A 24,347-nucleotide genomic window follows, 5' to 3' on the forward strand; every position below is an offset into this window, starting at 1 on the left:
CATTCGCTTCTATAGCCCTTGTGTTGCACTAATTTGGTCTGCAATTAAGTGAGAAGCAGTCAGTGAACTCTTTCTGACTCTCCAATAGGAGAGTTTGTTACTCTCATCTGGCTTTTTCTGAACTCTTCTCAGTTGTTTTATGACTGAAACCAGATCAAAGTTCTATATGCTGGAAAACAAAAAGATTGTAAAAGTCAAATGGTGCAAATTTTTAACAAAACCCAATTGCCTCAAATGCATGTATTTAATTATTACAAATAATGTCTCCAAAAGTGTAAAGCCTTTCTAATGCATATAGTTAATATATTCCTAAAGAGCTTTGATTAGCCATTGCCAAAGGTGAGTACTTGACCCGTGGAAGACAATAGGCCTCCTGCAACGAAACTGTCTAAAACATTTTTTTAAAAAGTAACCAATCAGAGCTTGGCTTTCATTTATTAAACAGCTCTGCTACAGTGAAAGCTGTACTGTGATTGGCTGCTATGGACAAAAAAAAAATGTTTCCTTTTGTACAGGTTTGATAACTCTGCTAGTAAATTCTGTCTAATATTTTGTAAATATAATGCAACAATTTTGAAAAAAATAAAATATATATTTTTATTTTTTTTCCACATTGAGTTTAGTTTATAAAGAAGCTGTTTTGGGTGTGATGCACAGGATGTGATGCACCGTTCTGTAGGCATGAACACTATTTTACCAAGCATTACAAATTATTATTTTTTTAAATAGGTTTTATTTTTGCGGCTTTTGGGTTGAAAATAACACTATAATTATTTTCATAGGATAAAGAATAAACTGCTCCTCTTGATTTCATTTCTATAACCTTCGACTTAATGTTTTCATCTAATTAGTGGTTACAGTGAATTTTAATGGTTCAGAGCTGCCGATTTTTATTTTATCTCACGTTTCTATGTTGCTTATACACTTATAATTACTCCATATTTAATCTGCCCACTTTGCTGTTCAGCTTTTAATTTAATAAAGCAACCCAAGGATTTTTTTTTTTTCCACGAGGCCTATAATGTTTCATGGCTGCGCGGTGTCTCTTGAGGTCATTTTTGTGACATTGCTATACTACATTTAATTTATTACATTGTGTAGCATTCGGTGTTCTGAGTCTTAAGGACTACATTCATCATTTGCGGTAGCTATCGGGTAACAAGAGATATAGAGCTCAGAGTTACAGCAGTTACATAGCACCTGATTGCAAGAAGGTTTTTTACTATATATTTAAAGGAAAATACAATAACTCTCAAACGTTTTAGCTTCAAGTAGGAATAGATACTTTTGATGCCTCTTGAAAGGACCTTTTACTTAATTTTTAATTTAAACTCCATACCACCTTTAATTGCTGTTGATCCACTGATTCTGGAACAGTTTTTCTTTTTCTTCTGCGCCCCTCCATTCCAAAGTTATGGTGCAAAATATCCCTTCAATAACTGGGTGTGTACCACAGAAAGTTCCTTGTGGGCGTTTCCTTTTTCTTCTCTGATGCTGGCCAATCAAAAATGGCCACGCCCACAAAGTACTGTATTATACTCCTAGTTGGTTGAAGGGAAAATTTTCACCATTATTACTTGGGGGCATAATTTCAGAACAGAGGGGCACAGAAGAAAAATAAAAACTGTTCCAAAATCAGTGGATCAATGGCAATTAGATGTGGTGCTCAGTTTAAATAAAGTGGATCTTTCACTGTATTTTTTTTTTTAAGTCAAAATATAAAAGAACGGCACCTCCCTATGGTTGCAGGATTTGTTAAATAAACTGTATCTATAAAGTACACTTGAAATATCTAATTTTATGTCTTTGCCATTGTTTTGTTGTTTTTTTTAAAGTGTATTAGCAAACAGAATGCCAAGAAAATTTGAGGATATTGAAAGACCATGAAAGGACAATTACTATTTAACAGAACACGCTCTAGATGAGCAATCTGTCGTAGTACTATCACATGTTCTGCTGTCACCTAGGTTTAATGTGAATTTGTCTTGTTGGGCATTTTCTAGAGTAGATTGATACATAAAGTCCATAATAAAGTGTTTGCCCCTACTATCTGACTCATTAGTCTTAGTTTGGACTCAGTACACATTGATGACGTTTTGGTTCACACGCTAGTCTAACATGCCAGGAATTTTACCAATTCTCATGGTCTGTAACTTGCCATTCACCATCTTCGAGTGGGGTATTCCTCTTCGTTAGCATTCTGCCTGCACAATAGGAGCTGGAACTTCCTTTCCCTCGTTTCTCAGGTTGCATTGCTCCTGCTATTGTCCGGTGGCTTGCCTGCCCCAAATTGTAGTTGAATAGGCAGGAGAATAAGAGTAGCAAGACCCACCTCCAATTCCTGTAATCTCTCTTATAGGCCTTACTGCTAGAGACAGATTACACTTAACCGAGTGTTTTTTTGGGAGGGGCCAAAATTGCCATTTTGGGTAATAAAGTACTTTGCAATTTTGTTAGCCATTGCATTAACCATTAGATACCCTAAGTTTATTGAAATTACACGGACCAAGTTCAAATGTCAAGAAACTCTAAACTTTGCTGTGCCCTCGTTGCATGTTCCTGTCTCCCCCTCTCCCCAGGTTGCTCTTATTTACTGCCTTGCCATCATGACTTCCTGTTTCTTCATCCCAAGACCCCCAGTTAGTATCAGAGCTGACAATCTTTGGTAGTTTTTATTAAAGCCCCGACAACCCCTTTAATTGTGTAACCCAGGCTTTATTTTTTGCTTGTTCTACTCCATCTTCATTGCGAGAAGAAGCAATATCTAATAACTAACTGATGGTAAAGAAGCATACTTTGCACACTGTTAATTTACAAAAATGTCAGGAATTTGGCCAAGAAACGGAAAACCTATTCTCACTGGTATCTTTCTGAGGCAGTCCTATAGAGACAAAAGCAAACATCGAGATTAGGAATGTGTAGGATTACAAAGTTTGTCTTTCCATTTTATTTTTCACTCTGATCATTATTCACAGTTCTAGTTTAATGCAAATGGACCTTCCTAGTATTGTGATATTCTCACAGATATTATGATACAATAAACCTAGAGAAAATGGAGTCTTTTGCCAAAAAAGAGCCTTTTATCAAAATTCTCTTTTAGATAAATGGTCTATTTGACCATAGCATCCAATCACAGTGCAGATTACAATTCTTCCACTACTCTGAGTAGGTGAAAGCTGCTGTGTGATTGGTTGGTTTCCCCATAGACAGTCTTGATAAATAAGGCCCTCATACACATTACACTAGAGATGGATGAAATCCGTAGGATGGGAATGGGAATATCCTGGCATCACATCTGTCAGGGAAGGGAAGGATCGGCAGGTCGATCCTTTGGTTCTCTTGGAGATAAGCTGCTGTCAGACTCCTCTTATAAAGAACACAGGAACGTTTGGCCAGGAAAATGGCTGAGATAGTGGTGGATTGAAGGATCATTAAGACAACAGCTATTTAATGTGTGTGGGGGGACCTATAGGTCGTCTTTTTGCCAAAAAAGTTACCTATTGAAGCTCTCAGACTTGGGTTGACAAAGCAAGTTTTGGTCCATCATAAGGGATTCTTTCTCTCTTGTCTGTATGTAGCACTTGTTCAGAAGCAGCAGCAGCTGCATGGAGGACAATATATAGTAGAAGTAAGCAGTGTAGCTGTGAATCCAGGGGTGAAATAAAGACTGTCTAGAAATCAGCAGGTCTCTAAGTGACGCTTTTTTCATTCTACTTTGTCTTCCCCCACAGTAGACTTTATTGAGCAGCTGTCTTCTGATCTTTCAGTGAGCAGGCAGTTTATCCTGTTTTGACTAAGCTGTCTTTTTAGTCTTTTTTTTTTCCCAGAGTGAGCCGCAAGAGGTGGTGAGTTCTCCTTCAATGGAAGTCTTCAAACAGAGGCTGGGCATACATCTGTCTGACATGGTTTAGTCAATCAGGGGATTGGACACGATGACCCTTGAGGTCCCTTCCAACTCTAACATTCTGAAAAAAAGAAAAAAAAATGATAAATTCAAAAAGCAAGAGGAAAGAGAAAAAGTGGCTCATAAGTGGAGATAGATCCATATTTCTCTGATAAGATATATTACAAAGTTCAATGTATTAATTTGTACTATTGATTTATGCAAGGTGTTAGGTGTCGAGTTCCCGCCGCTGCACAGGGGGAATCTCGAACCATGTCTTCTGTGGTCTTCCATTCTCCTCCAGCCGCAGTGGAGACGTCGGTCCCAGGGTCTGGCTCAGGCTGATACTGGACGACTGGTTACTACTGCCCTTCCAGGCTTTGTTATTGTAGCCAGCAATGTTCAGCAGTGAGCAGGTCTTTCTGGGACTAAGTCCCGCTTTTCCCATACTGAGCATGCCCACGGGACGACCTCCCATTGGAGGTCTGGGGTCACATGCTCAGGTCCTGTAGCAGCTCTTATTGGATCACCAGGAAGGTCCTTGTCTGCTATAGCTATAAAGGGTTTGCATGGCTGCACGGCCATGCGCTAGTATCAACCTATGTTTTGAGCCTTGCTACTTTGTGGTCATGTTTGCATGAGGTCAAGCTTGGCTGAAATAAGCCCCTAGAATACCGGCACCTCCGGTGAGGAGTTGTTTGTGTTCTATGCTGACTGCATGACCACAGTTTTGCTCTGTGAGGTTAACAGGGCACAGCGTTTCCCTATCCTAGCGATTCTGTGAAGTAACAGAGTTCGCTAATACCGCCATATAGTGCTGCCCATTGCTAGCAGCAGGTTGCTCTCCTGCACGGTGGACCGCGGGTTGCGAACGCACCTATTATTACATATATTTATACTCGGTGCGTTCCGCCAACCCTATCACAAGGTTAGCTGAAACTATAGCTGTGTATAAACGCTGCAGAATAAGTTGAATATTACATAATTAATGTCATTTATTCTAGATTGGTCTATTCAGCATTTTTAAATGTAAGTTGGTGCATATAGCACGTTCCCCTTTAAAAATGTTCTGCCTTGTGGACTGTTTGTATTGTTAGTTTGTCTGGGAGGGTGTTGTCTGTGAGAAGCTGCTATAGTGATTCACCTGAATGAAGACATACAGTTCCCTGTACATTTGGGCAGGTCACTTACCTTGTTTATTACATAAGTATTTGCCATTCAGCCCAAAGCTGTAGACACACGCTGACATAAATCTAGGGGGAGCTCCATTTAATGCCCGCAAAGCATAATTGCAAAGTGCTTTAGTAAACGGGAGATGGTATATAAATACTAAATATTATTACTATTAATAGGAGCATGGACTGTTAAGTCGGAGCTAAATCACAGCGCGCACTCCGGCTGTCACACCGGCGCTGCAAGAGAACCTTTTGTTTAAACTTCTATATCAAGAAGAATTTTTTTTTTTTCGAACACCAATTTTGAGTTTTGAAGGGTGTAGAAGCAATTATTTTTCTATCAGTGATCACAAAGTATGTAGAGCACAGAGAAATGCTGCTAATACTAAGGTTATGGGCGCAGAAACAGGAAATGTTCTTTGTTGTGCTTTCCTAACTAGGACAATAGCTATAAAGATATTTCACAATTTAACTGCAAAACTGACACTTTTTTTTTTATCTTCATATTTCATTTGGCATAGTGACACATCAACCGTTTGTCGGGAAAGGGTGTGGGGGGAATTGTTGCAGCTTGTATAAAGTTAAAAAAGAAAAGGTAATGTAAGCTTCTTTCTATATATACCAGTATAAAGGTTTCCGGGGTCATGTAAGAGGAGAGGTCACAGAGAGGGTTGAAGTCGAGACGGTTTCAGAGTTTGTTACTAGAAAACTTTTGTTACTTTGTGTTGTTTTTTTTTTTTCATTGAAGGTTTGGGTAAAAAAATAATATTTGGGGGCTACAAATCTACAGTTATTCCATGACTGCAGACTTGTGATTCCTCACATTGCGATCACTGCACGCTGTGAGCATTCTCTGGTGTCTGTGCCGGGAGCATCGAGCACTTAACAGCAAGTATGTGATTTGCATGTTTTCAGGATTTCCCTAGCTAGTATTGCCCAGGTGAAGGAATTCTTGCCTGTCCAGATGACGCAATTGTCACCTGGGCAATATTAAGGAAATCCTAAAAACATGACCTGTTTGTGGCTCTTGAAGACCGGAATTGGGGAACACTGGTCTAGTCGGAATGTGGCCAGAAGTATGCAAATCACGTACTTGCAGTCTCCTGACTGCCCACTCCCAGCACCGCCACTGGAGAATCCGCACAGTGGGCAGGATGCACAAGTCTGCAGTCACATATAGTGACTGCAGACTTGTTGCTTAAGGTCGGACAACCACTCTTTGTTATAGTTCTCGACCTTTGACGATACTATAGATGTGTCCTTTGTTACTTTGTCTCTTGCATCTACGTATCCCGAGATAAGTGGCACGAGCTTCGTTAGAAAAAAAAAGAGAATTACCGTATGTTTTTTTAGTCGGGGGTAATGAAAAATGAATGTTTGGGGCTACTCCTCTTCAGGTTCATCAAGACACAGGAAAATGTAAGGAACAGTAGATCTGTAAATAGAAGGGTATTATATTAGTTTATACCGTAGTTTATTAGTACTAGTCCCCCAGTAGCCATCATTCCAGCCATTCTTCTGCCAGGAAAGCATATAACCAGGTAGTTGCTGTTGGTATCCGCGCCATCATTATCTCTTCTCTCTGCAGTAATGTTTTTGTTTTTGTTTTTTCATTATATGAAGCTACATTTCTTCAAAATTAGGAAGTGTCCTTTTGCATCACTTTTGATCTGACCCATTGTGATGTTATGAAGCATACTGCTGCGAATTGTGCAACATATGCTCAGCACTGTTGGGGTGTTGTGCAAATATTTTCATACCTTACAAATACATAAGATTGACTTAAATCGTTCAGGAAGTTGGCAAATGCTCACATAGAAGTTTATCTAGCTCTTCCCTTGAGAAGACAGTCAATGAGTCTTTTTTTTCCCTGCTCTCTTTCTCTCTAGAGAAGGGGTTAAAGCCCCGAGCCCCTGAACAGGACAGATTGGAGGCTCCTGCACTGAACTCATGAACGTGTCTCAAGAGCTCATGTAGGATTATCATGATACAGTAAGTATCATTTGATTTTTCATTTGGATGAATGAACTGATCTTTACTGATTATAAATGCTGTTTAATCAGTAGTAAATCACCAAAAATCATATCTTTATTGTATCTTTTTTTTATTTTTTTGTGCTGTTTTCTTGAACTTTTTGTGCTCTCCAGCCACTATGAATTGTTCTCAAGTCATAGGCGAAGTGGAGGTGAGGAGGACAAGCGGGACATGTGCTCCAGGCGCTGTGTGATGGAGATGCCAACAAGCCACTTTGTCTTAGCCAGGGTAAATAGATGGTTAGGGCGGCAAGCCGAACCTTTGCCCCAGGAGAAGCCTAACTATAGCTGTGACTAACTTCAGTTTCTGCCCTTCTCTACATAGTTCCTTGTCCTCACTGTTTTCTGGTATATGGACTTGTGTTTTTAATGGGTTCAGCATAGAGCAAAAACAAAATGTCCTGGAGGAAACCTGCAGAGAAAACACTGGCCATATAGAGAAGTTTAAGTGGCTGTCATATCCTGTACTATAACTACTGATTGATTTCCAAACTTAGGGTATGTGCACACGTCAAATATTTGGTGCAGAAATTTCTGCATCTCTTGGCAGGAAAAACGCTGCGTAAAACTGTTGCATTTTTTTCAGAATTTTTTTTTCTGCTTTTGTTGCTTTTTTGGTGCAGCTTTTTCCCCACTTGTTAGTAAGAGTTAATTTGCAGCAAAAACGCTGAAAAAATTGAGATGCCACATGTGTAAATCTGCACCAAATCTGCAAGTAAAAAATAAGCAACGTGTGCATGAGACTTCTGGCATCAGGAAACCCTTCAGGTTTTGTGACAAATCTGCAACACGTGCACAGGCCCTTTTGTGTCATGTTCGGCAACTTTCTAATATGCTTTGTGTTTGAATTGTTCATTATTTATAGGATCTTTGTCTTCTGTCAGTGCAAAGAAACTTTTATGTGTACATATGCCAAGACCTATATTTGACCCTTGTGCTAGCCAAACTGTGTTTCCATTGTCCGAATGGTAATTTCCATTACAAAAAGTTCAAATGTACAAAAAAAACCTCCATACTCTCCACCTCTTGATTTTCGCATCTTTTAGTTTACATAAATAACCTGTGACCAGGTGAGACACCGCTGTCTACAAGTCCCTCACTCCTCCAGGCAGAGATAAGCGCAGAGGTAGTGCTATGTTGGAAGGAATTGTCCTTGACTGTCCACTCCGACCAATATATTTCTGACTTTGAAAGGCTCTTGATCTTTTGGAAGATCTAGAGCAGGGTGTGCAACCGTCTGTGTGGCCCTCAACCATATGCATAGTGTCTGGTCCACGTATGTTCCATCCCATGGAGAAGACCAGTGGGACATAGCACTGTATGGATGAATACTTATGGATGGTGTGATAGGTGGGGGCCAAATAAATGGAATCACCACCTGTTACATATTCACTGCACATACTTTCCATATTCAGTAAATGTCCCAGCAGGTAATACTTTGGTGATATTTCAGCTGATGGGGGTTTGTTCATTCTGACCATGTGGCCCTTGGACCCAAAAAGGTTGTGCACCCTTGGTTTAGGAGGACTTCTTTTTCTTGAGTATTCCCAAACAAACTGGAAGTCTTGCCCATAATGTGTATGTACAGATTTATGATCTATGTATGATGGACATTCTATGGGCCGCCTTTATGTGCCTCCCCGGCAAATGCATAATTTAACATTCAATGGAAAGTGCTTCAATATATTTATAAAGAGCCAGACGTATGGACAGCCGGAGTGTGCACCACATTATGGATCCATACAACATGCAGCCACTGGTAGGGTGCCTACAATCTCATAGACATAGTACTGTGCAGTAAATGGGCTGGCCACCTTCACTAGCCTCGTTGTCTTGTGTGAATGTTCATTACTGTACCCTAGGCTGATTTATAAATTCTGCACCATCCTTCTTTTTGATGTCGAGTGGTTCACAGGGGGACCGTCCAATTATAGAACACGAGTACTGACCGAAGAATGTGTTTTACATTCCTCACCAACGTTTGGAAAACCTTTTTTTTTTGCTGATTTTTCTTGCAATCCTCTGGAAATCCATTGTCTTGAAATCTACCAAAGCTGTCAACTTCCCGAAACATTTCACTTATGCAATAGAAAACCTTGATTTTTCTGTCCTCAGATCAACCGTGTCCTCTCACAACACTGCACAATTACGAAGAGAGACACGTGCAGAGTTGCACACCTTAAAGTATTTTTTCTACATTTGCTCGAGGCCAAATGTTCACAAGTGTACCATCACCATGATCTTACAGTCACAACCAGGGGCATGACTGTAATGCAGGAGATTGCAATCGCACCTGAGCCCTGGAGTCTAAGGGGGAAACCAAAAGTTCTCTTTGGTCCATATATGAAGATCAATGGACTTTTAAATGATAGAAGGAAGCTTGTTAGAGATTCTACATTGGGGCCCATGAGTTTGAAATTACACCACTGGTCACAACGTAAATTCCAAAAAAAGATTAGTATGCAAAGACCTGTAGAATAAAATGAAAAACCGAACTATAAAAATGTACCCAGTAATCTTAAGAGACATCAGGCGCAAACACAGTAAAGGGAGGCAGATTGGCCTCGGACTCATTTGGCACCGCGCATGCGCTTACATGAGGAAGGGGGCTGGACAGCCTGACTGTTCGAAAAATAAGCTCCACCCCTGTGACTTTTAACTTCTAGTTCAGTACAGCATTCGGTTGTTTTTCTCTATATGCCAAATCTGCCAGAAGACCGGAGATCATTGTTGTAAAAGTGTCACTATCCTGAGTTGATGTCAGTTTTGGATCAAGACCCGCTGACCGTTTCCCTTTACGTTATCTATATGGGAAATGACGATTTAAAAAAAAAAATACCTTAATTAAAGCTCGGGCCTCCTTCAGTCACCTGTAAATCACATACATATTCTGTGTTTTTCACAGTTTTTCCAATATAGTCTATGGCTGTTCACATATCCATGTTTTTTGTATATGCAAAAAATGTAGCGACATGTCTGGTTTTTTTTTTTTGGTTTTTTTACCAAAATCATGTATCAAAACTCTGGTACTGTGCCATCCATGTGCTGTCCATGATTAACATTGTAATGGATAGGAAAAACTTTGCAATTTATTAATTTTTTTTCATATATAAAAATTACCAATGAAACACTGATGGCAAATCCTGACACACTGACAAAACTCGGTTAAAAAAATACTGAAGAAAATTGCACTTTTTTTTGCATATCATAAAAATAAATGACGTCTGAACAAGGCCTTATATATTGTGTTATGCCTAATACAGGACTATGAGACATGGCTTCTCTGGTGTTTTAAATCCCTGGGTCATGCTTTACCCCTCTGGAAAAAAAAAATTTGGATCATACGTATAGCGTTTTTATCAAATATCTAAAATGATTTCCAAATAGTCTAAAATTGTGCCTTGTTTATTGTGATTTGTTCTTTAGGTTTTTGGGGTTTTTTTTCTGTCTTTTTGATAATTAAGGACTATTGTAAAATTAGTATGATGGTATGATAGAATCAGGATTTTCTAATACTTGCTTTTGGGAAAATACAAGTTAGTGGAGTAGATTATTTGAGGCCTACAAGGCTCTTCTGACTGGTGGTCACTAAGAGGCTTTGCTGTGCAAGCCAGAAGAGTGCCTCGGGGGCTTAGTGTGTTTAACTCCTTCATTCTAACCTTTACCGAAAAAAAAAAAAAACAGTCCAGGGACAAGCGTCTTATCCTGAAAAAATAGGACAATGCAGCCATCTTTCTAATTAGTCTTAATTATAACATTGCTGTTAGCGTACAATGGAGTCTGCAGAGTTTCTGTGCCCTCAGGCCATGGAGAAAATAACACTATAAATATCATTCAGAATGTTTGTGTGTGTTACTTGTGCATATTGACCTATATATTCGATATACAGAATGCTGTATGTTCTTATGTTTGAGTCTTTGTCTGATCACATTGTACATACAAATATGCAGAATAGATAGCAACCTGCGTGATTTACACATGGAGAAAAAAATAAGAATGTCATTTTTGCATTCCCTACATGGGAAATGTATTATCCATAGACCGATCCTGTGATGGATAGCCTTGGGTCCAAACAATTGTATTAGTAGGGATGAACAGGATTCTCAGTTTAGACTAAGTTCACATTTGTGTTGGGGGGCTTTCCCCGTGCTGTCGGCGGGCGCGTCAAAACAACACATCCACATACATCCGCATTTCCTGTGTACCCAATGTTAGGCCTCTTTCACACGTCAGTGTCTCCGGTACGTGTAGTGACAGTTTTCTCACGTACCAGAGACACTGACACACGTAGACCCATTCAAATGAATGGGTCTATGCACATGTCTCCGTGTTTTCACGGACCGTGTGTCCATGTGCAAAACACGGAGACATGTCCGTGTTTCTCCGGCAGCACGTACAGCAATACATCCTGCACATGTGCACACGGAGAACAGTGTGCACTCTCCTCCGTGTGCACGTACCGCCCGCAGGAGAGACAGCGCTACAGTAAGCGCTGTCCCCCCTGTGTGGTGCTGAAGGCGGCATTCATCTCTTCTCCCCCGCGGGAGAGAAGAGATGAATGATCAATTTTTTTTTGTTAAAAATAAAGTTGCTGGGACCTGCCGCCTTCCATCCCCAGTGCGCCGCCTGGCCCCTTGCAGAAGAAATACTCACCCGGCTCCCGCGATGTCTCCTCTGTCCTCTCAGCGCTGGCCCCCTTCTCCTGTGTGAGCGGTCACGTGGGACCGCTCATTACAGTGAGGAATATGCGCATATTCCTCACTGTAATGAGCGGTCCCACGTGACCGCTCACACAGGAGAAGGGGCCAGCGCTGAGAGGACAGAGGAGACATCGCGGGAGCCGGGTGAGTATTTCTTCTACAAGGGGCCGGGCGGCGCACTGGGGATGGGAGTCGGCAGGTCCCAGCAACTTTATTTTTAACAAAAAAATTGATCATTCATCTCTTCTCTCCCGCGGGGGAGAAGAGATGAATGCCGCCTTCAGCACCACAGCGGGGGGGACAGCGCTTAGTGTAGCGCTGTCTCTCCTGCATGGTCCGTGTGGTCCTCAGGCGGCACACGGATGCCGCATGTGTGCCACACTGATGTGCCATGTGAGCACACGGACACGGATAACTCCGGTACCGATTTCTCCGGTATCGGAATTATCTGGACGTGTGAAAGAGGCCTTAAAGATAGGTACACAGGACGCATGCAGAAGTATGTGAAAGTAGGCAGGGCTTAATAGAGGATGTACGCAGCCCTCCGCAAAGCTCCCGAACGCAAATGTGAACTCGGCCTAACTCATTCTACAGACAGCAATAGATAGTGCATCACAGAAACTATATAAAAGGCAAACAGTGCAATATTTTTAATGAAACCCAATTGCAAAATTATTTTTAGGCTTAATACCGCAGTCTCTGTGTCTCCTATGCGATGTATACAGCAGTCTTTGTGTCTCCTATGTAATGTACTTACAGCAGTCACTGTGTCTCCTATGTTGATATATTACCAGCAGTTCCGGTGTCTTCTATGTGATGTATATACAGCAGTCTGTGTCTTCTATGTGATGTGTACAGCAGTCTGTGTTGCCTATGTGATGTGTATACAGCACACTTGTTATCTCCTATGTGATGTATACAGCAGTCTTGGTGTCTCATGTGAATATACTGTATATACAGCAGTCTCTGTCTCCTATTTGTTGTAGACACAGCAGCCTTAGTGTCTCCTATTTTTTGAATATACAGCAGTCTTGGTGTTTATGTGATGTGTATATATAGCAGATATCTCCACTGATTCCGTTCCATATATGTAACGTGAGCAGCGATGAATTTCACTTTAAGGAGACCTGCAGTGTAATATACATCTGTTTTTGGAACAACTTTCTGCTGTGAGTTCTTTACAAAACTTACTGCAAAGAGTTGTCTGCACTCCAGACTGACGCAAATCTAGAAAATCAGTTGCGAGTAGTAACTTCATCAATGCCACCTAACATCAGAGCTGTACCAAAGAGAAGCAGCTCCAGCCATCAGGATGAGTTTATTTACTTGTGTGACCAAATATTGCAGAATTTTCAAGTTTAATAATTTGTGTGAACCCCGAATGAGGTTATTAATATTCAAATGGCCTTTGGCAGAAAAAAGGTTTCTCACCTCTGCTTTAACCAAATGCTTAACAGTGGCATCCATCATCTATATACTGTAATGGAATCTGTTTAACAGATATGTCATGAAAAGCTCACGATGGATCCACTGACCATCCCAGCATCTATCTAGCATATACATTGAGCGCTTTTCCCAGCGCTATGTTTCTGAGTCAAAAATGTCATGTTAACAGAGAATTATTCTACATTCAACAGGTAAAAAAAATTACCGTTATTGGCAGAAATGTAGTACAATTAATTCCAAGAAAAGAGCACTCAAACAATATCATCGAATTTACAGTGCAAACGTCTCAAGTGCTATCTAAATGACATCTTATAGTTCTATTCATGGGAAAATTGCATATTCTTCAGGAGTTTTTATGGCTCTTAAAAGGAGTTGTCCACAATTTCATTACTATTTTTACAGCAGGATCTGGCATGTCCAATTTCGCACTGCCAAGCCCTCTGTTCTACCTGAAATAAGCCTCCGTCTGTAGACTCTGGCAGGGGCTCTCTCTGCGGGCCCTTTTAACACATACCACAATTCATGGTGCACAGATACAGCAGAGAAATATTGGTATAGTACAATATCAAAGATTTCACTTACTACTTACATTACATGAGTGATATCAACAGCTCCGAAACCGGACAGCATAGTGCTCCATACAGAATAATGAGCTCCATATATTGCTCCATACAGTATTATGGACACCACATAGTGCTCCATACAGAATGAGCCCCATATGTTTCTCCATGCAGAATAATGGACCCTATATAATGCTCCATACAGAATAATGAGCCTCATATATTGTTTCATACAGTATATTGAGCTCCATATGATGCTCTATACAATATAATGAGATCTATAAATTGCGCTATATAGAATTATGGACTCCATATAATGCTCCATACAGAATAGGCCCCATATAATTATTTATTATTATTTAACATTTTTTATAGCGCCATTTATTCCATGGCACTTTACATGTGAAAATGGGTCAAACATATAGACAAATACAATAAACATGAGCAAAAACAAGGCACTAACAGGTACATAATACTTGTCCTGGGCTTTCTCATAGAGAACACAGGAGCGCTCGGAAGACCAGGTGCTCTTGAGTATGGGAGAGGCGAGCAAAAGAGCTGCCAGCTGAACAATCGGCCAAACCATTGTTCGATCAACAGTCATACAAGGTGTATGGAGGGGTTAAAAATATAGGACTACTTTTGTTTTACCTTTGGGGTCCCCCATTGTTCTGACCAGTCTTGGGTCTCCGCTAGAAAAACGAATTGACTGTGGCCACACCAGCAATAAATGCAGCTCCAATTTGTCACTACTGGGTGATGTTGACATGCCACTTATACTGGGAAATTGGAAATCCCTAGATGTCGAAACTATGAATACTATTGTTAGAGGGGACAATAATTAGGATAGCCACGAGCATTACATTTCCTTCATTGGGAAAGATACCATATGTCTCTAATCATGTCCACCTAGCAAATCAATGACTATTCAGACGTTATCTAAAGTTGGGTTTCTATAACTTATTTTCCATATTGGCTTGTGTAGATATTTAGAGAATATCTCTATATGTGCACCATGGAGCAGGGATTTTGGCTTAGGAGGGGGAAAGACCCCCTGTTAAAGTCCCTTATCTGTGTAGGTCCAGATCAGTGAATAGATCAGAAGGTTTCTGATTCTCTATGCTCCATCCAGTAAGGCAGGGAGGGGGTGTTTATAGACATTTATGGCTTATTAATCCGATTAGCATGTTTATAGATTGTTAAAGTGAATTCTAGAGCTCCTTGGTCACCTGGATTTCTGCCTAGACTAGCGTATAATTGTATCCTGAACAGGAAGATATCACAATCTGGCCAAGATTTTACGGTTTTAGGGGAGGAGATAACAAATACCCACAACATTATTTAATTGTGCAAATTGTTTTGCTGATATTCTGGGACATATTTGTCATAAACTCAAGCCTCAAGGAAGGTCCAAAGACAGTCCAAGGTTTCCTTAAAGGGGTTTTCTGAACTGAGCAGGAAAGTCTGCAGAATTGTGACAATGCAATGCACACACTGTTAGCATTCCCCTTCTGTCCTCAGCGCAAGTGTGCGGCCGGAATACAACTTCCAGCTATGCAGTAACGTGCCCACTAGATTCTCATACGCTTGGTTCAATATTTTATTGAGAAAACCAGATGAGAATCTAGTCTGCATGTGACTGCATAGAGGCAAGTCTGCCCACTTGCGCTGACGATAGAGGGGAATGCATTGCACACTTTCAGGATTCAGCAGTGTGCCGTCATAAAGAGTGAATGCAGACTTTTGTGTTCCGCACAGAAAACTCTTTTAGTATCTGTAGACTTTGAAAAGGATATGTTGACATCTACACCTGCTGGTTCATGGTCCAAGCTTGTCTTTGACTTGGGTAATTGGACCAATCAATGCCTCTTGTATGTACAACCTTTACTTAGTATGTAGTTCCAGGTCCCCCCTAAAGGTACCTTCACACTAAACGATATCGCTAGCGATCCGTGACGTTGCAGCGTCCTGGCTAGCGATATCGTTTAGTTTGACACGCAGCAGCGATCAGGATCCTGCTGTGATATCGCTGGTCGTTGAACAAAGTTCAGAACTTTATTTGGTCATCAGACCGGCGTGTATCGTTGTGTTTGACACCAAAAGCAACGATACCAGCGATGTTTTACACTGGTAACTAGGGTAAACATCGGGTTACTAAGCGCAGGGCCGCGCTTAGTAACCCGATGTTTACCCTGGTTACCAGCGTAAAATGTAAAAAAAACAAACACTACATACTTACATTCGTGTCCCCCGGCGTCCGCTTCCCACACTGACTGAGTGCCGTAAAGTGAAAGTGAAAGTACAGCACAGCGGTGACGTCACCGCTCTGCTGTTAGGGCCGGCGCTCAGTCAGTGCAGGAACCGGACGCCGGGGGACGCGAATGTAAGTATGTAGTGTTTGTTTTTTTTACATTTTACGCTGGTAACAAGGGTAAACATCGGGTTACTAAGCGCGGCCCTGCGCTTAGTAACCCGATGTTTACCCTGGTTACCCAGGGACCTCGGCATCGTTGGTCGCTGGAGAGCGGTCTGTGTGACAGCTCTCCAGCGATCAAACAGCGACGCTGCAGCGATCGGCATCGTTGTCGCTATCGCTGCAGCGTCGCTTAATGTGAAGGTACCTTAAAGCTTAGTACATTTAGGTGTGAAACAAGATTATGGACACTTGTTCCATTGCAGTCTAAACCGATTAACTAGAGTCCTGGCAGGAAGACGGAGACTTCTCTCTGATCCTACCCAATGCCACTTCCAGACCAACACAATAAATACCGAGAAGCCTATATCTCTGTATATTGGTGGCATATTCCTGCAGTAGGAAACAGACTTCCCATGACGTCAGTGCCCCTGTGGAGCAGTGATTGACCCTCAAGTCTTTATGGTGGCATGGTGCTCGCTTGGGTCAGCCAAGCCACATTTTCATCATATTCAGGCTGCAGAGTCTGATGGAACAATGAGCAACCTTAGTAGAACATTCATCTTTCCAATCTCCACTCCCCTCCAAATCAGCAGCGCACGTACAATATTTTCTCTTTTTTTAATTAACATGTTAAGTTTATTTAGATTTGCTTCATCTTACAGAATGTTGCATTTCGCTGTAAGTGCCTCATAAACACAAATTATAATTAGAGCCAGCAAGCCGCATGTAAGTCTACGCAGAATATTTCAAATGTTCCCTATGTAGCTCGTAAGAGCCGCACTTCCATCAATCACACGTTGTGACATGCCGGCATTCCTGTAATCTGGTCTATCTGACTATTGGCTAATGGTTTCTTCTATGGAGATTGACAGGATTAGAACTTTGATGCTGAAGTCTGCAACCTTTTGTGTGTTTGGGTGCGTGAGTGACAGTGACATCTAAGGATCGAGGGGGCAGTTGATGGAGTAAAAATGTTTAGATATTCTCAACCGATGGATTGCAGAAATAAATATGCGTTAAATCCACAGGTAATTCACAGTGCTTTTTACCTGCGGATTTTGCAAAAACAGTACATAGTCTAAGGGTTCGATGTTACGGTGAAAGGACACACAATATGCCTGATCCAATACTTCCTTATCCTGATATCTCCTGTCCATGGGGAGCCAAGACATCCCTCCATGTATCCCAGGTTGCTGATTGATTCAGCTAAAGTTCAACTAATGTGCATGGAAGACTTTGAGAAGAATTTCTAGGATGATGATATTGATCACCAATTTTTAGGATACTTTATCAATATCATATCAGGATGGATCCAGCACCTGGCATCATAATGACATGATGAGGAGATGAGTGTGCTACCTGAAAATGCTCATTACATCGTGTACAATACTGTGATGTTTCCTGACTATTTAGTTCCAGCAGACCTGCTAACAGCTCATCGATGGGCATGTCAGGTGGCGGCCTCCTATCAATGTGATATTAATGATTTATCGGCTGGGGTAAGACGGACGGAGATTCTCTCATCTGAGAAAATCTAGCCGAATATGCAAATGACACTCTGAACAAACTCTGATCAGCGTGTGTGAGCATAGTGTGATCCAATTCTCTCGGATGAGAAAATCTGAGGAGAAGATGGAAACAACATTTCTACATCTTCTCCATTGTGACAGTGTGCGGAGAAGGGATTGCACTCAGAGTGCGATCCGATGTTTCCGACGGAAAATACGGTGGTATGACAGGTCATCAATATTGTAATTCTAGAACACCCCTTTAGCGAGTTTATCCAATAACATCTTTCTGGATCTTGATTGACCGTGTGGACCAACAGCTTTGTCAGACTGCTGGCCTGACCGGTGTGCTTCCGATGCCACAATATGAGGCCACTTTAACTCTACAGTATTGGAAGAGAACGGTGTCATTGAAAGCCTGCCGGATCAGGAGCTGAAAGCGGCTCCAGAACAGCGTTTACAAGCTCTATTGTAAACCGCTTGTAAGCGCTGCATATCTTTGGCCACCACTGCTAGACTGCGTCAGTGACTGATATCCAAGGCAATGAACAATAAGCAATTTAATAAAAAATTACTCCATTCTTGAACAGAGATACATTTTAATAAAAAGTTAAATTGCAAAGTTGTTGTGTTTTTTTTCCAAGCACTTTGCAATTTTTTCCCATAGACAGTCATGGCCGAAAGTGTTGGCACCCTTTGAAATTGTTACACAAAATTAAGTATTTCTCCCAGAAAATTATTGCAATTGCACGTTTTCTTATAAAGGTTTATTTAATCTGTGAGTATTTTAATAACACAAAAAAAAACTGAGGAAAAAAAAGCTAAATCTGATATCATTTCACAAAAAAAACTCCACTAATAGGGCAGGAGAATATTGTTGGCACCTTTCCAAAATTGTGGGTAAACAACTTTATTTCAGCATGTGATGCTTATTCAAACTCACATTTGGCAAGTAACAGGTGTGGGAAATATGAAAATCACACCTGAAACCAGATAAAAAGGGGAGAAGTTAATGCGATCTTTGCATAAGAAGATGAGAATATCTCTTTTAAGGCATTAAATTAGTGTACAAAATTAGAAAAATAGCACAAGTTTAAATAGGTGTGTAATAGTGATGAGCGAGTGTGCTCGAGTTTTCCGAGCAAGCTCGGGTGCTCTCCGAGTATTTTGGGCGCGTTCGCAGATTATATTTTTGTCTCCGCAGCTGCATGATTTACAGCTGCTAGCCAGCCTGAACATATGCAGGGATTGCCTGTTTGTTAGGGAATCCCCACATGTATTCAGGCTGTTTGGCAGGAGCAAATCATGCAGCTGTGGGGACTCGAACATAATCTATGAGGAAGCGAGGCTTTTAGCACGCGGAACGCGCGTTGGGGTATGACCGAGGTCTCCATAGGAACTGGATATAGACATGGGTAACTATTGTCTTTATTTTCTTATACATAATTAGGCATGTTGTGATAATACAGCGATTATAGGGTGACGGGCTGTGTCTTGAAGAAAACACATGGAACTTTGTTCCGCAAGATAGTTTCAGTGACACAAGTCGTACCAGGCTGCTACCTATTGATATGAAACATGTGCCTATCTTTTTCAGTTCCTTTTTGTAGGTTCACCTGGGTATTGTTCACTTATGTAAATGTACTTGACCCATAATGTCAACATTTTACTATGTAAACCATTGATGTAATAAATTTTGTTTATTTTTTGGTAATTGTTTGACTCTATGTCCTCCTTTATATATAATCAATTTGTGAGTTTTCAAAATAGATGGGTATTTAACTGAACTGGTAGTTTTCTAATAATCTACGAGCACGCCCAAAATACTCGGAGACCCCCTTAGCATGCTCGGAAAACTCGAGTAATGAGTATACTCGCTCATCACTAGTGTGTAGCAACAATACACACGTGAAGTAAGTATATAAGTGTGTGGTAAAGGATCAGAGAACTAGAGGAACCCCATACAAAGAGACTCAGTACATATGTTGCTCTGGTTGGCTCAGAATCCGAGGCAACAGTGCTAACCACTGAGCCACCGTGTAATACAATGTATCCCAATTATCGCTACATGGAATAGCCAATCACTGAACAGACAGATCAGTTGGCTCATGACTAGTCCCAACGTTTCTTTTGCACCAGAACTCTGACTTGTCACATTTTCCCGACTGCTTAATGGTTATCGTGAGCTTCGCTCTCTGGTTTTCCTCAGTGGAAACTTGAAATCTAAAAATAAATGAAGAGAAAACATGGGTATAAACAAGTTAGCAACATTCAGTAATGATTTCCTGGAATTCAGTTCACATTACGACTCCTCATCTCAAGTTTGTTTGTAGTGCTGATTTGGCATTTGCAGATAGGGAAAATGAGGCGGCACGCGGGTTCTGCAGATTGTACACTGACTTTTCTGCTGGAATCTCATCAGGATTTTTTTAACAATATGTTTGTTTGTGGTTTTTTTTTCCGTGATTGGCGCAGGTTCTCTGACACCGAGATGGGAGGGTGGGGGGGCTCAGTAGGCAACAGGGCTTGACAAAAAGGCTAGTGATAGAGAGACATTTGGTCTAATGTCTAATTACCATTCATCCTTACTAATTACTGCTGCAGGGATTATTTTGGTGGTGACCGTCTGTTCTGATTTGCAATTTGCCAGAGATGAGAAAAAAATACAACTTTGACTTCTAAATTGTAAGTAAAAAAAAAAAAAAAAAAAAAAAAGCTGCAATCAAATATTATTCTCATTTTTTATTGTCTTGTAAAATCTCGGATTTACAACTAATAATAATCAGACGTGTTAACGCCGCCTGATACGTGTCTGGATAATCTTGATGAAAGCCGAGTACTCTTAGATAGTGTCAGACAGAATATTTTCGGGGCATATTTTCTTGATTCTTCCACCCCAGGAGATCTGTGTCAGGCGTCAGTGCCAGGCTTCCAGTCGTGGTACCATGTGTGGTGGTGGTTTATATTTGTAACCCCTTTAGGTAGAACTGGTTTTCTTAATTATGTGAAACCTAATTAAGTTTAGCTTAGAGGTCTGAATAACAAAAATGTTGGTTATTTTTTTTTAGATAATATTAACATATTTTAGGAAACTTACCAATGAACTGTAAGTTACAGAACTCCCACCTATTACAAAAAAAGAGGAATCACCTTCTCTCACCTACAGGTGCATCTCACAAAATTAGAAAATCATCGAAAAGTTAATTTATTTCAGTTCTTCAATACAAAAAGTGAATCTCATATATTATATAGAGTCAAGTGTTTATTTCTGTTAATGTTGATGATTACGGCTTATAGCCAATGATAACCCAAAAGTCATTATCCCAGTAAATTCGAATACTTTATAACACGAGCTTGAAAAATGATTTTAAAATCCGAAATGTTGGATTACTGAAATGTATGTTCAGTAAATGCACTCAATACTTGGTTGGGGCTCCTTTTGCATCAATTACTGCATCAATGCGATGTGGCATGGAGGCGATCAGCCTGTGGCACTGCTGAGGGGTTATGGAAGCCCAGGTTGCTGTGATAGACGCCTTCAGCTCATCTGCATTGTTGGGTCTGGTGTTTCTCATCTTCCTCTTGACAATACTCCATAGATTCTCTATGGGGTTAAGGTCAGGCGAGTTTGCAGATCAATCAAGCACAGTGATACTGTGGTTTATAAACCAGGTATTGGTACTTTTGGCAGTGTGGACAGGTGCCAAGTCCTGCTGGAGAATGATATTTCCATCTCCAAAAAGCTTGGCAGCAGAGGGAAGGATGAAGTGCTCTAAAATCTCCTGGCTGAGCTGACTTTGGTCTTGATAAAATACAGTGGACCTACACCAGCAGATAACATGGCTCCCCAAACCAACACGGATTGTGGAACCTTCACACTAGACCTCAAGCAGCTTGGATTGTGGCCTCTCCACTCTTCCTCCAGACTCTGGGACCTTGAGCAAAGGGGAAGAAGGACTAAAGGTACCATCACACTCAGCGACGCTGAAGCGATATAGACAACGAGCCGATCGCTGGAGCGTCGCTGTTTAGGTCGCTGTAGAGACGTCAAACACAGCAGCTCCACAACGATGCAGGAGCGATCCAGTGACGTAACGGTGACTCACTTATCGTTCTCACAGGTCGTTGGCTCCATGTAAAACAATGCTGACATCGTTGCTTTTGCTGTCAAACACGACGATACACGCCGACCTGACGACGAAATAAAGTTCTGGACTTCTAGCTCCGACCAGCGATATCACAGCAGGATCCAGATCGCTGCTGCGTGTCAAATATGACGAGATCGCTATCCAGGACGCTGCAACGTCACGGATCGTTGTCGTTCTCGTTGTAAAGTTGCTCAGTGTGAAGGTACCTTAAGCCACAGCCAGCAGTTTATCTCCTGTAAGATCAAAGGATTGGTCATGTTAAAATTCTACCTGCATGATCCTTTCTGTCATCAAGGAAGAATCGGGACAACACAATACTTATTAGAAAGTCATAAGAATCCCCAAATTTTGCTTGGTCAGCTGACCTTCATTAAAAGCATACATGTTCTTTTAGGGCATGTGCAAACTCATGGGAGAGAATCGGGTCGATTATGCAAATCACACGCTGATCAGAGTTTGATCAGAGCGCGAATCATGGTGTGATCCGATTCTCTCAGATGAGGAGAAGATGGAGAAAAAAAAATGTCTCCATCTTTTCCATTCTGTCAGTCTGGGAGAATCGGGCTGCACTCATTGACTTGCATGGCCGAGTGAGATCCAAATATCAAACTAGGGCAAGCAGTGTTTTTTTTACTCTGACCTGCGTGGTCCAAGGAAAAGAACTGACATGTGCATGGCCACGAAGACTAACATTGGTCCGATGTTTTGTCGGTTTGCACTCGGACCGAAAAAACGCTAGTCTGCACCTGCCTTTAAACCTGTAAATAAGCATGATCTTGATGCGCTCATCCCTCACAACAGGTTCAAAATTCTTTTGTTGCACATACCAGTTTAACATGTCACGGAACTGTCGTCATTCTTAAGGCCCCGTCTCACTTAGCGACGCTAAAGCGATCCCGACAACGATACGACCTGTCAGGGATCGTTGCTGCGTCGCTATGTGGTCGCTGGTGAGATGTCAAACAGTGAGATCTTCCCAACGATCGCTGCTGCGATCTCACTGTTTGACATCTCACCAGCGACCTGTAGCGACCTGTACAACGATGTCACATGGGAGCTATTATGACGATTCAGTGTCTGAGTCGTCAACGAGGTCGTTGGTAAGGTGTCAAACACAGCGATGTGTGCTACCCAGCGGGACCTCAACGATCAAAACAGGTCCAGGCCATTCCGACACGACCAGCGATCTCACAGCAGGGGCCTGGTCGCTGCTACGTGTCACACATAGCGAGATCGCTACTGAGGTCGCTGTTGCGTCACAAAACTTGTGACTCAGCAGCGATCTCGCTAGCGATCTCGCTTAGTGAGACGGGGGCTTAATGCTAGTTAACTGGCCATCTATTCTTTCCAATTATGTGGTTTTTCTTCATCATCATCCTTCCAGCACACTGAGCACCAGAACTTCATTTCTTTCATCTCCCAGCAGGTATTGCACCTACCATTGTTCCTCTATGTCATGCATGTTTGACAGGCAGAAGAGCAGTAAAAGAAAGACAAAGACCCACCTTCATTTCCTTTTTTTTTTTTTTTTTATTTGTGGCAAATTCTGCTCGTAATTTGTGCCTTTTCAAAGTCTATCTTATATGTTTGCCTGTGCTGTGTTTTGTTTTTTTTTATGTTCGACATTATGATGAAATTGAGTCCTTGTTTTCCGAGGTGTTTGCAGGCGATTCCTTAATTAAGACCTTTTAAAAAGTTGCAAAATTTTTGCAGAAATATCCTCCAGTCTTTTTTCCCGTAGCGATTTATTTATTTATTTATTTTATTTTTTAATTTTTAAATACGACAGTTTTTTTTTTTGTCCCGGAAATGCTTGAGTTGTGTGTAACATAGTAAAGGAACATGCAACTTTTTGTACTAAAGAGACACAAAAAACGTTAAAGGGAGGGTGTAATCAGGAAATTGCCTGTTGTCTAATCTAGGTTTTTGTGCTAAATAAATTTTTAACATTTCTTTATTCATATCACGATCTTTATTAAAATAAATGCTAATCCTTCAATTTTCACACTGGCCAGTGGGGCTTTCTTAGACTTCTACTTCCTGTCTTTTCAGGAACAGTTTTCAGTAAGCTCATTATCATCAGAGGCAGGATCACAATGACAAGTAACTCAGCTATACACAGCTGATAACACAGGATCCGCCAATCACAATAGGTGATGCCACAATGATCTTTGCACACGCTCATTAGATGTTTCAGTGCAAAAGATAGGCTCTGTGTTCTGATCATTGTGGTTAATGTACATATGTTGATTACTGAAACCGTAAAAAAGAATCTGTGTCCAGTGTGAAAATTGCAAGCAATTCTATTTTTTACTTTTAAGAACACAGTGATGTTAAAAAAAAAAAATGCCCAAAATTAAAAAAATAATAATAATTTGACACAAAAGCCTGATTTACATACTAGATCATTTTCTGAGTTAGGCTGGTTTCACACTTGCATTTTGATCTGCAGCGTTTTTAAAAAAAAAAAAAAACGCA

At 41.0% G+C, this 24,347-nt stretch overlaps 1 protein-coding gene across 20 annotated transcripts in view; it reads left to right on the forward strand.

Moving 5' to 3' along the window:
• Positions 1-24,347, forward strand: part of BAZ2B (bromodomain adjacent to zinc finger domain 2B) — a 330,703-nt gene that overhangs the window by 169,666 nt on the left and 136,690 nt on the right. For 17 of the 20 annotated variants that reach the window (XM_077272878.1, XM_077272883.1, XM_077272879.1 and 14 more), the window contains one exon: positions 6,948-7,050. The exons of the other annotated variants lie outside the window; for them this stretch is intronic. The gene's annotated coding sequence lies outside the window, so the exon portion shown is untranslated. The remainder of the gene's footprint in view (positions 1-6,947; positions 7,051-24,347) is intronic. 20 annotated transcript variants of the gene reach the window in all.

The sequence above is a fragment of the Ranitomeya variabilis genome, chromosome 7 (assembly GCF_051348905.1).
Source record: "Ranitomeya variabilis isolate aRanVar5 chromosome 7, aRanVar5.hap1, whole genome shotgun sequence".
In the NCBI taxonomy this organism is placed as follows: domain Eukaryota; kingdom Metazoa; phylum Chordata; class Amphibia; order Anura; family Dendrobatidae; genus Ranitomeya; species Ranitomeya variabilis.